We start from the raw sequence: 14,084 nt of genomic DNA, 5'->3' as shown, positions 1-14,084 counted from the left end.
ATTGCCAAACTGCAGGCTCTGCAAGCAGGGCCCCTGGGGCAAGGTGCTGGCGTCAGAGCCCGTGCTGTGAACCCATGAACACCCCTGGCCTCTCAGCCACTCAGCCTCTCACTTCTGTGTCTTTCCTTCTGCAAAGCCCTGGGACACCAGCAGCCCCTGGGGGAGGAGCCCAGATGTCTGTGAGGGGCCAGCAAGGGCATCCTGGCTGTGCTGAGGTGAACAGATGTCGTTTGAAGAGCAGGAAGTGGGACAACACAGTGCAGTCACTGGAGAAGAAGGCGTGAAGGGGATGGGGTGGGGGCTGCACCTGGTTCCCAGGGCTCCTGTGTTCATCCTGAGGTAGACCCTGAGCTTTTGTGAGGATTAAACACTTTCTGGGAAGTGCTTCCTTATGCACCAAGGCCTGGCAGTGTGGCACATGTTTGTTCTGGAAGGGAAGGGAGGGAGAGGTGGAAACCAAGGATGTGGCCGTGCTACACCTCAGCTCACAGTGGTCACCCTGACGGTGTGGGATACGGGTGGGTAAACAGCAATGAGGGAAAGAGACCACTGTTGATGGGGACAAGGGAGGAGCCAGCTCCTAAGCAATTCTGCTAGGGTTTTGAGGGCCTCCTCCGCGAGAGGGGCGGCTCCGTCCCCCTTCCCTCTCCTGCCCCGAAGTAGGCCCAGTTCCCTCCCTGTCCTGACCTGTAGGAGGATCCAGATCGGAAGTTCCAAGTCACTGTGGCCTTGAGCCAGGCCTCCATTCTTCCCCAGTTTTTCTGTGTGCTGAGGTGGGTTATCTCACTTCATAGAAACGGGGTGGGAAAGAGGTCTGGCCTGTGAGGCACCCAGCCCTGCAATCCCAGACTCTTCTCCTGACTGAGGTTCAGATAAGATGGCCGCTGACCCCCACTAGCCCTGAGATTCTTAGGAAGAGACAGCAGTCCACAGATTGCTGAGGGTCCTTAAGTCCTAAAATGTGACTCCTAATGTTGGCTTGTCTGCCTGAGCTCCAGCCCACTCTACTCTGCCTCTTGGCTCCTCGCTCCATAGTACATCTGCCCTCTGTTCCAGCACTTGCATACACTTCGTGAAATATTCTCTCATTAAGTCTCAAGGGTACATCTGGCCTTCCCAGTTGGATGGCAAGTTCAAGGGTGGATTGTGCCCTTGGTTGCCCCGCAGCAGCTTGCACAAGGCTGGTAGCATCAGAACGGTTGGGGAGGAACAAGAATGAGAGGGATAAGAGCACTCGGTATGGGGGCCTGGCTTGGCAGCCCCCACCCCCCTACCACCACCAGGCTGCCTACTTTCTGAGTTCGACTTCTACAGGCTGAGTGTCCACAACTGGTATGGCTGCTTGGGAAAGCCGACCTCCTAGGAGAGCGGTATCTGAGGGCTGAGTCCCTAGGGCTGTTGCCACCCTGGATCTTGCCCCATAGGGTTAGGAAGCAAGGGACTCCTGCATGGGGCTAGGAGTCTTTCCCTTGAGGTTTGGAAAAATTTACCACTCTCTTGCCAGCTGTCTGTCCTTAGATATGGTTAGTCCTATTCCTGATTCCTCAAGGATGCTTTCAAAACAGCTTCTGCTAACATCACGGCCCTCTGTCTGTATAGAACCTAATAGAAAATCTAGACCAAAAAAGGGCAGCCTTGAGATGTGGAGGAAACAGGCCAGAGAGGGAGTGGGCTTTTTTTGTTGTTTGATTTCTTTTGCTATGCTGCTTTTCTCTTTTTAATTTATTGAGTGCCTACTATATACCAGTCACTGTGCTAGATGCTTTGATCACCTGTAGGTTTCAAACTAAGAAAGCTCAGGAAACAGTTCTTAACAAAATAACAAACCTTTTTCTTATATTTTTGGGGATTGACCCTCACAAAACTGTGTGATGAGCAGCATAGGTCTTGTTCCCATTTTTCAGATGAGGTACACAGCTCTCTGCCAGAATCCCACATCACATAAAATGCAGATCTGAATCTGCCTCTCAGCTCCAGGATTCTCACCTTCAACACTAGTGACACGTTAGAGCCACAAAGTCCTCTGTAGGGGGAGGGGCTGTCCTACACATTGTAGGATGTTAGCAGCACCTACTAAGATGCCAGTAGCACCCCTCCAGATAAGACAACCAACAATGTCTCCCGATGTTGCCAAATGTCCCGAGGGGGAGATGTAGCACTCAAATTGCCCTAGTGGAGAAGAACAACTACTTTGCAGCCCTGAAGGCCCACAGAGTGCTTTCACATGCATACCCCCCAAAAATGTACTTTGGCCCAGAGAGGTTGGCTGACTTGTCAAAGATTGTGCTTTCTGTGACTGACATGATAGCATCTTCCATCGTTGGTCTAGTTACCTTGTTAGCTCTGCACTGCCTGGTCCTCCCGGAACAGGTGTGTTTACATGCACACATCTGCCTTACACCGCTCAGTGCCCTATCACTTTTTCTCCCAATCTGTTCCCTTCCTTCAGTCTCAGTTAAATCCTGCATGAAAAAATCATTGGACCTACCCATGTGTGCCCAGCAGTGTCCTCACCTCAGAAGGCAGCCAGGGCTGACAGCAGTGAGCCTTCCACGCTCAAGTCAGGCCAAGTGGGAGTTGCAACCTGGAGTGTCAGGAGCATAGTCTGAGTGAACATCGACAAAGGCCCCTCAGCAGCTAATTAGCCCCATGGTACACCTTGGATCGAGGATATAGTTGATCATCTGGCTGTGCCCCAAAGTCAATCTCCCTGCCTAGAGGACCCGGCGGCTGTCACTGATCATCTGCACTGCTGTCTCAGTGGCAGGAGCTTTGGTGCAGAGCAGGTACCCTGGGCTCAGCAAGCTGAGCCAGACCAAGGTTGGGAGGATATGTACCTTAGAGAAGGTCGAGAGGTGGCAGGTACAGGCACCAGAGTGCTCTTAGGCTGAGTAATCACTACAGCAGCCAAAAGGCCTAGGAAAATTAGGGTGGCCTGAACTTTTCACCCCTCCCCTGCAAACCTTGGCCTTTCCACCAATGAACTGAGGAAGGCCCTGCTCCTGGGACCCGCTCCAGCAGCCTGTGCTGCCACCTGCACACAGGTACCCATTCCATCCTTGGGGGTCCCGAGCCTGAAGACCTGTATCTGCTTAATACGTATTTGTTAAATGATTAAAAACTTGACAGTCACTTGATAGGATAAGCCAGTTAATTGATGTGAGGGTGTTGTGGCCTCCAGAATTGATCACTACCCTTCCAATCTTCTTCCTGACTTCTGAGACTACACAGAAGCCAAACAGGACTCTACTCTCTGCTACTTAATTTCTCAAGGACTGGGTTTATCAAAAGTCTTTCCTGATCCAGCTTGTTCCTCTGAGAAAGTTTCTCCTTTCAGTGTGTGTCCTTGATGGACAGTCTTCATCTCCCCGTCGCTCCAGACTGGGTGAGCCCAGGTCTCCAGGCTGCTCAGGGATGACCCTGTCTGTGTATTTCCTTTCAAAAGGCCAACACGAAAGCAGGGGAGGAACAGATAGGACTTGAAGTGGGGAGATTTGTCCAAAGTCACCCTAAAAGTTATGGGAAGGGCTAGAATCTGGTTATCCAGACTCTCTTAGAGCACTGTTATGTGGCCTGTCCAAATGACAGCCAGCTTGAGACAAGTTTTCATCAGAAAAGTGGTTAGAAATTAGGCATTGTTTACAGCCTCTAAAAAGCATCTCCAGGAACAGATGTCCACATCATAGAAGACCAGCTAGGACCTGCCACAGAAACCAGCAAGTGTGTGGGAAGCCTGGAGGAGGAAAAGACAAGAACAGGCAGTGTGCCCAAAGAGGCCACGGTCCTCTGGGTACCAGCAAGGAAGAGAGCCATCCTGTGCTAAGAACAAGAACTATGCCTCATGATCCTCATTTCCTAAGTGCAGTTTGGACTCCCTGGCTCATCTCTTCCTGGAAGTGGAGTGATTGGACAAGGACAGGCACTTCACGGCAGTACTGTATTATTATTCATTTGTTCGTTCAGTGGATGTTTGCTGTGCAGTAGGCCTAGGGGTGCATGGTGAATGAGGAAGGTCTTTGTGCACTTGGGTTTAGAGTGGTGTGGGGGAATGCTGCTTGCTGTGATCTTAGCTGAGGCATGTGATGGCGTGAGGACCGTCTTCAAAATGGGAAGGCTCTGGGGAGTAAAACGCGGTGGCTAGCACAGGGGAGGGGCCAGCAGTGCTTAAGGTGGTGTGTTATATTGGGCGCTTTGTCATTTCCCTATTGGGACATTCTCTCCTGGCTTCTCACCCTGTATATTTGCCACTTTCATGTTGAGTAGTTGGCACACAGGGTTACATGCCTGTCCACATTCTGAAAGAAGATGGAGAAAAACCTACCAGAGATGCCATGTTGAGCCGCTCTGCCTCGTGCACTGCCATCCCCACCTCAGCTCAAAGGGTCTGTTGGTTCTCAGCATGGAAGAGGGCCACAATCTTTTGAACAGTTGTGCAAAAGTCCCACAACTGTTCTTGATTTATAATTCGGGGTAAAATCAACAATTTTAGTCTGTTTGGAGTATCCTTTGTATAGTAAATACAAATTAAACTGAAAACAAAGAAACAGCACATCCAGAAAAGCCTGCTACCTGCACGAAGCCACTGGACTTCCCAAACCAGTCCTGTACCCTCCCTGCAGGCTCCAGCCAGACTGGGAGGAGCTTAAGTGCCAGCTTCTGGCTGTGGGTTCTTAGAAGAACCTAGGGGGCTGAATCCAGTGTGGTGAAATGCTGACACCTTGTGGCCAGCTAGCGGTGCATTTCCTTCCTCCTCCAGGTAAGAGATATCAGATGGCAGAGGCCAGAGGTGGGCAAACTTGTTCTATAAAAGACCAGATAGTAAATAGTCCAGTTTTTGCAGACACATTGTGTGTCACAACTACCACTGCTTAGTACTAAACAACCACAGTATATAAAACAAGTGAGCGGGGCCGTGTTCCAATGACACTATGGACACTGAAACATGAATTTCAATATAATTTGGATGTGCCACAAAATATTATTCCTTTAACTTTTTTCAACCATTAAAAATGTAAAAATTATTCTTAGCTCAGAGGCCATGCAAAAACAGACAGTGGTTGGATTTGTCCTGTGAGCCCTGGTTTGCTGACCCCCTGGCCCAAGACACCTTTCCTCCACACTCCCAACTGTCACACTTGGGACCCTTGCTTTCCCGTTGTCTTGTCGAGAGGAATCCCCTAGTCTTTCTCCCCCAACCAGATTGCCGGCTCTTCTTGACAGAAATTCTAGAATTGTCCTTGGTTTTCACCTGTTCCATAAATTTACAGAAGTATCCATTAGGTGCCCAGCCCTGCGCTGAGGGCAACAAAGAGCCTAGAGTTCTAACTATATAACATTTACTTTTATTCATTCATTCATTTGTTCAAACAAACATTGAGAACTCACTGTGTTCCAAGCACTGTAATAAGACAGACCTAGTCTTGCCCTCAAGACATTCATAACCTGGTTGGGAATATGGACCCAGGGAGGCAATGTTATATAAGATGGGGGAGTACACAGTGTGTGGAAGCCCAGAAGAGTCACTAAACTCAACCTGGGGTGGAGGTCAGGGCAGGCTTCCTGGAGGAGGAGTTAATCTCTGAGCTGACACTTGAGGAATGAATGGGGGAAGGGAGGATGAAGCAAGACTTTCCAGGGAAAGGTCCAGAGTCTAGAAAGAATTTTTTTAAGAGAATTATAAGCGTTAAAGATATAATGAAGGTTCAGATATAATATCTGCCCTCAAGGCTTCCCAGTCTGGTGGGTGAGAGAGGCTATCACAAACTATTATGATGTTGTGGAGAAAGGTTTTAAAAAATATTCTCACCAGTCTTGTAGGATTGATTATCAGTGAGTCTTGAAGGTAAGCTCTGAAAGTTATACATAATCCCCGTGGCCAGGCCAGGTCTGACTCCACAAGGGTACTGAGAAAATCTAGGGGGAAGAAAGATGTCAGCCTGGCTTCTCTGCTCTAGAACTCACTGTGTTCCAAGCACTGTGATAAAACAGACCTAGTCTTGCCCTCAAGACATTCATAATCTGGTTGGGAATATGGACCCAGGGAGGCAGTGTTATATAAGATGGGGAGAAGCCCCTGAGAGGAAGAGGGGCTTGAACTAAGCTTTGAAGAAAGTGTAGACTCAGGCACTGGGAAGGAGGGAGCGGCATCCTGGGTGGCAGAAACTGCATGTGCAAACTCACTGAGGATGGAACGAATGTCCGTGCCCTAGATGAGGTGTCTCCAGGAAGTCCTCTCCAGGGTTCCCCAGGAGGTAACTATCCTTCTCTGTGTGAATTTCACAACAATGTCCACCAAACATGGTATTTTTCTCAACTCCACCAATTAAAAACTGTGACCTTGGACAGTTACTTAACTTCTCTCTGCTTTGGTTTCCTCATCTCTGTATCTACCTCATAAGGTTGTAATGAGGATTGAATATGCTAATACATATACAGTTCTTAGAAGTGTGCCTGGCACTAGGGCTGGCTTCATGGGCATGCAACTTGCATGTGTCACAAGACCCACACTCAGAAGGCAAAGGGGCCCACAATTGGTTTAATGCTCTGCTGTTGCTGTCTTGAAATTCTTAATGATTTTGGAAGAAGGAACCCCATGCTTTCATTTTGCACTTCAAATTATGTAGCTGGTCCTGCCCGGCATAGTATGTGCTTAAAAACTTTTTGTTTAAATCATCGTAGAGTCTATAATAACAAATATATTCATTTTAGAAATGAGGAAACTGAAGCCCAAATAGTTTATGTGACTTGCACAAGGTCACACAGCAAGCAGGCTGCAGAAGGAAGGCTGAAGATGGAGAGATGAAAATCGCAATCTTAAAGGTAAAGGCAGGACAATGACCTAGCAGCTCTCCAACCCACCTCCCATGCCCCCAGAAGGTGACAAAGAGAGAAGAACAAACAGACTCCTTTGAAGGAGCTAAGAGAAAGAGGTGGTACGAAAAAGGGCATGGACAGTTGTAGAGGTAAGAGGGAAGCTGGCTATTTTGGGAAGCCAAGAGAAGATTCTCAGAGTAAAACAGTGGTGAAGTCATGGAAACAAGGACTGAGAAAGTCTCTTGGATCTTGGCCACCAAGAGGTCATAGAATTGCGTGGAGAAATGAATTTCAGTAGAGAGGACTAGAAGCCAGGTTTAAAGAATGAGAGAACACTAATGGTGGAGATGGCCACAGGTCATTATTTTAAAGCTAAGAAAAAGAAAAGGGAGGAAATGAAAGAAAAAAAAGGAAAGGAAAGGAAAGGAAGGAAGGAAGGAAGGAAGGAAGGAAGGAAGGAAGGAAGGAAGGAAGGAGACTTTTGATGGGAGTGGCAGGAGAGCCAGATCTCAATTAGGAAGTGGAGGAAGGACCATCAGAAGAAGTAATTTAGCCAAGAAGAGGTGCACCTCTTTCCCTGAGTCTGTAGGAAAAAGAGCATGGGTTGAGCTTGTAAAGACTGTGCTCACTGGGAGACTAGTTGTCTCCCCAGCAGCACTGCAGCTTTCTTAATACAGACATCTCAGGGCAACATAGCAGCATGGAAAAGATTTTACTCTAGTCAGACTATCTGGGTTCAACTGCAAAGTTATTACCTGTGGTAACCTGGGGCAAGTTAGCCCTTCAGTGCCTCAATTTCCCTACCTGGAGACAGGAAAACCACATTTGTTGTGAAGATTAACTGCCAGGATCCATGTAAAGCCCTCACACAGTGTCTGAAACACAGCAAGTGTTCACGAAAGGGTAGCTATTATTATTATTTTGTTTTTATTTGGCATGTGTCCTCAGCGGGAACCGAACCCGGGACTCTCTGGTCCGCAGGCCGATGCTCCAACCGCTGAGCCAAACCAGCCGGGGCAGGGTAGCTATTATTAACAGCCATCTCTCCTGGTTGTCTTGCGAACCTCCTGTGACCAGCACACAGGAACAGTTCAACATTTGCTGCTTCACTAGGAGCTTTTCAGGAAGTGCGGTCATAAGAAATGAGAGGTGACTTAGAAGTGGCACAGCATCTGTCACAAGGGCTTTGTTGCACAATAAATGCTACCAGACATGTAATAAATGGTTATGAGCATGTCCTCTGTAATCAGCACCCTTTAGAAAGTTCCCCTCCCCCACTGCTTTTGGCCTTGGCTGTGGCCACACCCACCGCTCAAGTGAGCAGTATCAGCTGTCTCCTGTCCTCTTGTCTTTTTGGATTAGGTTCCTTTGCAGGGATCTTCCCATGTTTATAAGTTTGGAGAATTGAAGAATGCTTTATAAACACTTCCCAACATCTCATAGCAATGAGAAGCCAGTGCAAAGGGTAGAGGGAGTTTTCCTGTGCTGCAGAAATCAGAGCTGGAGCAGATCCAGCTGGCTATGTCACCCGAAGCTTGTGGGTCAATGTAGAATCATTCGCAGAAATTCCTGTTCCATTGGATTTTATCCAGGCCAATGCAATGTGTTCAGGGATCACAGGCACTCTCTCAAGGGAAAAAGTGAAGGCCTGTTGCTTGGAATGGCTTAGAGCACTTTTGGTAGACATCCAAGGCAGCTATCACTCATTAAATCTGCCTTTCCCTCCAGCAAAAAGCCAGCTGCATTGAATACCACATATAGAGCTCTAAGAATAGTATAGCGCTCCAAGAACATACTGTACTTGGCCTGCATACAGGTGTGTGGGGCTTGATGAGTCTTTTTACTCTCAAAGCCGGTGGGTTGGAACAAACAAAAAATATTTTCCCTGAGTTCCAAGCAGAGAAGAAATGAGAGAGCATAGGAGAGCACCTTAGCATGTCATTTTCTGACCTGGCCTGCCTTTTCTAGGCATGAATTAACTCTACAACCACCAAAACATGACAGTAAGCCCTAGAGCAATAAGCACAGCACTCCCCCTCCTCACACCTCACACCTCACACCACCCATTCATTGACTCCACACCAGGCTGAGCAAGACCCAAAGTCCTGTAACAGGTGGCAATTTGTTGTTGCTGCAACAGAGATTTGAAACCATTATTCTCTGCAATAAATATTTGGTTGATTTATTGGCTTCCCTCCCATAAGTATAGAGAGTGAGGACAAGTTCCTTCCAGCGCTGCAGTTTTGAGTAATGGGAGCTCTCAAGAGTGAGTTAAGACCCTTAAAGCACACCTCACTGTTGGAAGAAATCCACGTGTGGGTCTATTCATAAAAGAGTCTTGGAGGGTGCTCTCCTTAACAGTGGTTGGCTCTAGTAGTGGAATTTTGAGGAGCTTTTATTCTCTACTGTAAAACTTTCTGTATTATCTAAAATCTTTACTCAATGTTACTTTTATGAGCAGGAAAAGCCAGCAATCTTATCTGAAAATTATTTTCCTGTTCTCAAATGGGCAAACATGACAGGGTTTCCAGCTTCCTGCTTTTTCTGGGGGAGGGAAGTTCAACAAGGTGGAGTGAATAGATAGCTGAAGGCCCTCAAAGACAAAGATTATAAGAAGAATCTTTGGTTACTCCTGGATATTCCTATCCTGCTCCCTGTACCCAGAGAGCAAATGTGGCAGGTCATCATATATTTCCAGTTTCTTACCCAGCTAACCACAATTCATCCTTTAGTTCTCCTTGTAGATGTCACTTCTTCTGGGAAGCCATCCCTGTCCATCCAAGATTGAGTTCTGTGCTCCTCCCATGTGCTTCAAGCCACCTGCACAGTGATTATCTGTTTACTTTTGGTCACCCCCCACTAGACTGAGGTCCCTGAAGGCAGAGGTGTTTTATTCATCTGTGTAGCCTCTGTATCTTAAGAAAGTGCCAACAGGCTCAATAAACATTTGTGTGTTACATGCCTTACATGCCACTGAGTCGGCTCCAACTTCTGGCAACCCTATTAATGAGTGATGGATGCCCACAATGTTCTTTCCTCAACAGACTGCTTAGCTCCTGTAGACTCATGCCTATGACTTCTTTTATGGAGTCAATCCATCTCATATTTGGTCTTACTTTTTTCCCCACTGCCTTCTATTTTTCCCAGCTTTACTGTCCTTTCCAAAGAGCCCCACCTTCTCAATGACATACCTGAAGTAGGACAGCTTCACTTTTGTCATTTTTGCCTCCAGCAATGTTTCATTTACTGAATAATTTTTCTTTGGGGAACTGTAATAATCAGAGCAATTTAAGGAATAAAAAAATGAAAAAGAAATCATTTGTTTTCAAGGAACTTACAACTGAGTTGGGGGAGATAAATATGTCTGACAATTAACTATAAAACCAAGTACTGGGTCCTGGCCAGTTTGGCTCAGCGATTAGAGCGTCGGCCTGTGGTCCAGAGAGATCCGGGTTCAGTTCCTGCTAAGGGCACATACCTTGGTTGCAGTTTGTCCCCGGCCCTGGTTGGGTCGTGCAGGTGGCGACCACTTGATGTGTCCCTTTCACGTCGATGCTTCTCTCTCTCTCTCTCTCTCTCTCTCTCTCTCTCTCTCCCTCCCTCCCTCCCTCCCTCCCACTCTATCTGAACAAAAAATGGAAAAATTTCCTCAGGTGAGGATAAAAAACAAAACAAAACAACAACAAAAAAACAAGTACTGGTTTAGGGGTTAAAATAGAGATACAAACAACTATAAAGATAAAGAAGGTTTTGGACCCTGGACATTTCTCATTCATTGGGTTTTCTAGCCCAGAATCCCATATTGGAATGCTAGTATGGGGTATGTGCATGTAGTTACAAAGATTCAGGATTTTAGACCTTTATTAGAATTTGATTCATTATTTTCTGCTGTCAGTTGCCCTAGGAATACCTGCCATTTAATCTTAATTGATGTTTGTGAAATGCCTTGTCTTCCTCTGCTGAAAGGCTTTAAGTGTTGAGCATTATTACTATGTTAAAATGGTTGTTTTATTATTAAAGCAGTGTCAGTGAGGTTACACAACAGTTTGGATCAGGAAGTGAAACAAGGGTGCTGATCCCACTGAAGCTACAGAGGATGGGGATTTGGGATGGTAAAATGTTAATTACTCGAGAGGGAATGTTGGCTCGAGTCCAGCAATATACTCCTGGAGATGATTCCCAGAGGCTGGGGCTGGCAGTGGGTCCTAAGAATCCTGCCCTCCCCTGGCTGGAATGTTGGATTCACTTCACTGTAAGCTGCCACAGAAAAAGAATCCAATGGCCATGAGCCAGGTGCAAACGTCTTGCACAGTATCAGGGGCGACTCTGGAAGCTTTCCAGGAGCTGAAGGGCTGTTCCCTTTGCATGCAATCAATTATTTATTTCTAAAGCAATTTATTTTTCTCTCTCTCTTTAGACTCTTTCTCCTTGCTTCGAGCTCTTGAGGACCTTCTCCAAAGGTAGGGTGGGGGTTGAGGAGGTAGGCTTGGCACACAAATATAGTAGAAATGTCCATTTATACAGCTGAGAAAATGAACATAGAGATAGATGGGCTTCTGGTCAGGAAGCACTACGATTGTTTATTTTAGGGTGGGGAAGAATAGGTCCTGGAGAGGAAGATGTGGTGGAGGCAAAGACAACCTCTCCATAGCTTTAGTTCCCAACAACATCACTTCTAGAAACTGATTAAGGAACTTGGGTTCTGAATGAAATGTCTTTAAGATATTCGGTTGGCTGACAAGGTACAATTTTGGGCTAAGAGAGAGGCACTGAAAGTACAATGAAAACAGAGAAAAGGCTCTTGAAATGTGTCTGGGGCCAAATGCCAGGTGACCTTGGGCAAGTTTCTCAACCTCTGACACCTTGGTTTCCTATCTGTAAAATTTAAGAGAATTTGTAAACCTCACAGGTTTAACCAGATAATCCCTATACAAGACTCTGCACAGTATTTGGCACAAAGTGGGTACGCAATAAGTGGTAGTCATTATTATTGTCAACTACAGGCCAAAGGACTAGAGTCATCCAAACTCCCTGGTAAACAATTAACTAGCACAGTGAATACAGATCTGACTGACGCGCCTGTTTGCCCAATAGGGTACCAGAAAAGAACTCAGTGGCGTCAAACCAATGGCATTGGCCCTTGTTGTTGGACGGGCTTTCTTGCTGTTCCACCAATAGTTTAAAGATTTGACTAGGGAGTGACATCCTGACAGTCCAATGACGCACGACCAGCCCACACTCAGCACTTCGGCGGAGATAAATCAAGAAGCCGGCACGTATACATTCCGTTATTAGACAGTACTGGATGGAGAGAGGAACTTAGGGGATACTATGCGAGGGCTGGCACTAATGAGCTAAAAAAAAAGAAAAAAGACGATGGTTGTGCGTAATGAGCTCGGCCGCCATCATGCTCTAGTTTCCCCTTCGCCTCTCCGGGTCGGAGACCGAGGAAGCGGCCTCTGGGAAGCTAAGGGGGTGTGTCCCCGAATGATTGGCGCAGGCACATCAGCCAATCCTAGCTCGTCAAACGGGAAGCACTTGACCAATGAGGGGCGATGGCCGAGGCAAGGAATTGGGGGGGCGGAGCATCAACCTGACGAGTACAAAAGCCAGCCAGTGAGAGCCGGAGGCATCCTTCTTGCAGCCAATGGAATGGGGTTGTAGGCGGGCCCCTGAGTGTTTGTGTTGTGGTTTTGGGGGAGGGAGGCGGAGGGGAAAGTTTGTTTATTTTGTTTTTAGTTTCTGGGGTCCCCGTGTTTCTGGGAGGTGAAGCGGGAGGGACTGACCCCCGCTCTCCTCAGTCCCCCTACTACGTCGCCTCCACAGCCTGCGGAAGAGCGGGGACCACGCGCATCGCAGCGCATCGTCTCACAGCGGAACATCGCGCACTCGGAACCGGCACGGCTCGGCGGTGAGTGAGGACCGACGGCCACTGCCGCTCTTCTCCTCCCCCGCACACCGCAAATCAGAACTGGGCGGCCGGGTGGGCGAGGACCCCCGCTGGAGCGCGCGGCGCGGGCAGGCCTGTCAAGCTGAGGCGCAGAGTGTGCTAGTCCTCGCCAGTGAGCGAGCGTGGCGGGGAGAGGGCCGGGAGGGGCGTGAGCGCGCGCGGGGCCTGGCAGGGGCTGTGGTGTTGAGCGCGTGCTCCGTGGGGGCGGGCCTCGGGTGGATTTGACCCCAGGGCGGGTAGGGATGCGGGCGACGTCTTGCGCGCGAGGAAGGGGCTCCCGGAATGGTAGGGCCGGGACGGGCGGGCGCGCGCGGCTGTGGGTGTCACGCGCCGGCAGGTATGAGCTGGGGAAGGCTTCCGGGTGGGCTGACCGAGTCGGGTTCGCTTCCCGTGGCCCGGGGGCCCCTGGGCAGGGAGGGGTCCCCGTCGCGACGGAGAACTGAGGCCCGCGGAGGCGCGTGTCAGAGAGAGGCGTCAGGCCTCGGGGCCTCCCGGTCTCTGCCTGTGTGCAGGACGTGCACTACCGAGTGAATGTGTTCACCTGCTTAACGCAGGCCGGGGTACCACCCCTTCATCGCTAGTCCCAGAGCCCTGCGTGTGTGCCCATCTTCGACAGGCGATTCACTTTCCACGAGGAAACGAGAGGAATAACATTGGACGAAACAGCTCGACGAGTGTTTTCTGTCTTCCTCTGGTCCGGCGCCCTTTAGTTTTAAACTAGCGGGGTTATTAGCCCACAGTGGTCTATATACTCTGTAGTGGCTGTGGACACCCAGTAACGGGGAGCCTCTTGTGAGTGCGTTAAGGACCAGTCCATCCTCAATTCTTTGGACACAGGGTATCAGTCTGGTTTTTTTCCAGACTCCTTTCTTTCTCATGTTTTGGCTGTTATACTGCTTTTTTAGCATCTGTGCTAGAGATTGAGCAAGGGATAAAGCGAATTTCAAGTTGATCATTTGTATTACAATATAAGCAAAATTATACAAAATTTGCCAGAGATGTTTCTCCATAGTCATTGAATAAACTTCGTTAGTTCTCCTCCCCACCCCCCAGCAGTTAAGCATACAGAAGTAAGGTGTACATCTTAGCATTTTGTGAAAGTTTAACAATAGCAACTGTTTTCTTCATCTTTGTGGGGAATTTCAGTAAGATGGTCGTTTCCTATTGATTTGGGGAAGCATTGGTGATCTTGGCTTTGAAACCATATTTATTCTTTTGGTAGTGTTTTGTAAATTCCTCTTAAAAAGCAGAGCATTTAGCACATTGTCTTGCACTTCTATGGTGTGTGGTGTGTAGTATTGCTGTAGGTAGGTAGTGGGAG

At 48.1% G+C, this 14,084-nt stretch overlaps 1 protein-coding gene across 11 annotated transcripts in view; it reads left to right on the top strand.

The window, feature by feature from the left end:
• The first annotated feature begins 12,515 nt into the window (after positions 1-12,515).
• The window catches only part of TNRC6B (trinucleotide repeat containing adaptor 6B), a 281,369-nt gene continuing 279,800 nt past the window's right edge, over positions 12,516-14,084 (top strand). For all 11 annotated transcript variants that reach the window (XM_036252307.1, XM_036252301.1, XM_036252298.1 and 8 more), the window contains exon 1: positions 12,516-12,724. The gene's annotated coding sequence lies outside the window, so the exon portion shown is untranslated. The remainder of the gene's footprint in view (positions 12,725-14,084) is intronic.

The sequence above is a fragment of the Molossus molossus genome, unplaced genomic scaffold, assembly GCF_014108415.1.
Source record: "Molossus molossus isolate mMolMol1 unplaced genomic scaffold, mMolMol1.p scaffold_m16_p_10, whole genome shotgun sequence".
NCBI classification, from domain to species: domain Eukaryota; kingdom Metazoa; phylum Chordata; class Mammalia; order Chiroptera; family Molossidae; genus Molossus; species Molossus molossus.
The sequence above is the reverse complement of the archived record's forward strand: the minus strand, read 5'-3'. Positions and strand labels throughout refer to the sequence as shown.